The following is a 4,111-nucleotide window of genomic DNA, read 5'->3' as shown; positions in this document are numbered from 1 at the left end:
GGTTTTGGGATTTTTATTGTGTGCCTTGTTTTCATAGACTAGCAAACACTTCAATTGGTGCACTTAAATTGAATCATTGTCTTTTGTGTCTTGAGCAATAGGCTCTTTTTGTTTAATCTTTAGAGGGCCTGTCTTCCCGTGTGGTCATTAGGACTTCTAGTGAGAAGAGAATGACCCAAGTGGTAGCGAGGAAAACCCACCTCTTTCGAACCACTATAAACAAATGTATTCATGGTGAAAACTATGAATAACGTGTGCTGATTAGTTCATACCGACACTATGTCTCCCCATAAACCCGTTTGATCAAATTTATTTGGTCATTTGTAGGGCGTAACCCCCACCGGTTGGGAGACTTCTTTATTTACAGAGCTGAAAGTGCCGCATGTATGGCCACACGAGCGGATGCCCTTACTAGCACCTTTTTGGTTTAGAAGCCCAAATCCTTCTAGTTGTTGGGGCAGGAGGTCGGACCTCTGGTAGCAGCCCACACACATACAGTTCTTAGTAGAGATACAAAGTTCGCCACGGGGAGTTTTCATGGGGACTGATGCTTGGCTGACTCGAGAAGTGAGTGCCGAGGGTGGAGCCAGTGAGGTCAAGCATCTAAGTATCCACTCTGAATAGCATAGCCTCAGGAGTAAAACCCCATGTGGGATCAACAACTATTGTCTTGGCCAGCCATAAGAATTGTGCTTGACTTATTTTAAACTTTCAAAACATTCAAGACCAAACAGCAAAACATTGTGTCTTTTGTGTCTTCAAGTGTATGCAAAACATTCTTACATCAAACAACACACTTTTCTAGGAGTCATTTTGAGTCTAGACACTTGCAAACATTGGGTCTTCATCAACATTGTGTCCCCTTGTCATGAAAAACAGTCAAACAGTTAGATTTGGTCACAACAGAACGACTTCATAGATTGGAAAAAATTACACAAATTTTACAAAAATGCGTCTGTGTCAGACATAATAGCCTCTGTGTTGTATAACCGTGTTTGTGTAGGGTAAAAACGCATCTGTGTTCACAGAATCAACATTACACTTTGCAAAAAAAAAAAATCTCAGAAACATGTCTGTGTTAAATAGAGCCGCGTCTGCATCAGGAAACCGCGTCTCTAAAGTATACAGGCACTTCTGTGTTCAGAATTGAAAAACTGTTACAGTCTAGCAAACAAACACAGTCAGTTTTAGAATTCTTGAGCTTCCTAGGTCATTTCTCCAGGGTTTCATTTAGCATTCAACCTGTCTTGGGTCTCACAAAGTCCATCATTACTTTACATCTCTCATTACATTCACATTTGTCTAAACTTGAGTCAAAAGGTCACTTGCTTGTCGTCACTATACTTTGTCAACATACTACATACAACAACACTTTGCTAAGTGGTCCCTCATCAAGGTTTCTATCACCTTTGGGTCTCATTTGGTCTTACTTAGAGTCAAGGTCAACTTACCTCACCAAGAGAAACTATCCTCTCTTTGGAAGTCACACCTACTCTACTACATACATACTTGGACATTGCAAGTACACTTCAGATTCATTTACATTCCATCCAACTCTTGGTCTTCCATACTTTTTCCATTTTCATCTAGTCTCACACATTTCGATCAATACCTAGTTCATGGTTGAAACCCGTTCCCAAAAATCTAGGAGAGAAACTAAAGAGGCTCAAGAGTCCGCAAACATGAGTTCTTATAAGTATGACAATGATATCTTTTTCAATTCTGATCATACTACATTACCTGACATGGATGCCTATAGAAACATTCCAAATGTTGAGAACATGGATACTACAAACAACAATTATACACACAATTATGATATGGACAACTTTTCAGTACATTTAGTAGATGTGGAAGAATCCTTTATGGATCCCCATTTCAATCGATTGGTTGAGGAAATAATGAGGAGGGATAGACAATACTTCTTACAAATGATGGCACAAAGTGGAGCCAAGATACCTCATGATTTTGACATGTCTCAAATAATGGAAAATTGACATTTGCAACAACCTCACTCCAACATGGATCAAAGAAGCCCTAATAGTGGAGGCAATAGAGGACCACATCTTGTGCCTGAATCACCATCATCTTTGTTTCAAAAACCAGAGGTCCCACATACACATGGTCAAGCATATGATACTCACCTTCGCAGATCATTATGGAAGTGTTATGCAGAAAGATATGCTCAATCACATACCAATGCTAAGGATCAACCACCAAAGCAATTGGATATTCAAAGGCATGCTCAAAATTTGGACACAAGGAAACCCCGTGTCAAATTTGGGGGCAACACATTAGAACATGACATGCCTGTAGAGTATGGTATACATGGACAAAATAGATATTTCGTTCCTCAACATGAATCTATACCAAGTGGTCCATATATGTAGCATAACTATAGACCTCCTCCATATGAACATGTGTATGATCAATATCATCCATATATGCAACATGCTCCTCCTCCAATTGGTGCCTCAAGCATGGGGTATGGTCCAAGAAGTCGATCTCCACATAAGAGAAATTTGGAGCAACAAATCAGGGACTTACAAAAGAAAATGGAGGACATAAATACACTGAAGCCAACATACACAATGAGAGACATATGTCGTTATCCATTTGACAAGAGCATTCCAATGCCTCCATTTCCTACACACTTTGTGACACCTAAGTTTGATAGGTATAGAGGAAAAGGGGATCCTAAGGCGCACATAAGATAGTTTTTCATAGCTTGCATTGAGGTAGCAGTAGAAGAGACATATTTGATGAGATTATTCCCACAAAGCTTAGGTGATCAAGCTATGGAATGGTTCTCCCAACTTCCACCTGGTATTAAGTCATGGGGTGATCTAGCAGAGGCATTTATTCAACATTTCTCCTACAACATAGAGACAGACATATCAGTCACTACTTTGTGCAACACCAAGAAAAAAGAGGGAGAGTCTTTTGCATCATTTTTACAAAGATGGAGGAATCTAGCTAGCAGATGCTCTTGTGAAATCCCACAAAAACAAATGATAGAGATGTTCACACAAAATGTTAACAAAGACATTGGCTATGATCTAAGTAAAGCTTGTTTGTCCACCTTCAAGGACGTTATTGAAAAAGGCTTAGCAACAAAGAAGGTCCTAATTGAACAAGGAGTCATTAAGATATTCAACGAAAACAAAGATGACTTTAAAGTAAAAGAAGCCAAGATTTTGGAATAAAAACAAGAACATAGTCAATGATGGTGTTGTTGATGCCAACACAGTGCGACCCAAATTCATTTTTTCGGGATCAAGTTCTACAAACAATCAAGTGAATACTCAAACAACTTCCAGATCATGAAGGAAGTACACCCCATTGGGAGAACCACTTGAGTCAGTCTTCAAGAAGCTAGTGGCAAACAAGGTAATCACTATTCCAGATTTTCCTCCATATGAACCAAAGGTTAAACCAAATTGGTGGAACGATGATGAGTATTGTGAGTTTCATAAGAGAAAGGGTCATAAGACAGGAAATTGTCATCGAGTGAAGAACATCATACAAGATCTCATTGATAGAGGTGACATTGAGATTGAGGGACATTCGTCTAATCAAGAACATGAGATGTTTAAGGAACCATTCCCAAAACATGACAAGGGAAAAGCTAAAGCCACAGAGGATCAAACCAACTATACCAGAGCATCTTACAACTATGATTCAACCATCAATCACATCTTAATGGACAATTATGTCTCTACCATTATCATCAAGGACAAAGCGTCTGAGAATTCTACTCGGAGACCCAAGATTGTCCTAAAAGGTGTTGGATCTTCTTCTGAACCTACCTCTGAATGTCATGTTACAACCCATCGAGGTAAAATCATTTTGCAAGGTGCTCCAACTAAAAACACCGCTTCTTCATCAACCAAACCTGAGTATGACCTTGTAGAACAATTAGGGAAGACACCCGCGCTCATTTCAATCCTTGAGTTATTACACATATCCCCCGCACATAAAGCTATTCTTGACAAAATCTTGAGAGACACTACTATCCCTACTGATCTGAACATGGACCAGTTTCAAGCCATGGTGGGATACCTTTCCATTCCACACTCTCTTACATTCACAGAAGCCGATGACACCTCCG

This window comes from Cryptomeria japonica, chromosome 8, assembly GCF_030272615.1.
Source record: "Cryptomeria japonica chromosome 8, Sugi_1.0, whole genome shotgun sequence".
Lineage (NCBI taxonomy): Eukaryota > Viridiplantae > Streptophyta > Pinopsida > Cupressales > Cupressaceae > Cryptomeria > Cryptomeria japonica.
Note: the sequence above shows the minus strand (reverse complement) of the source record.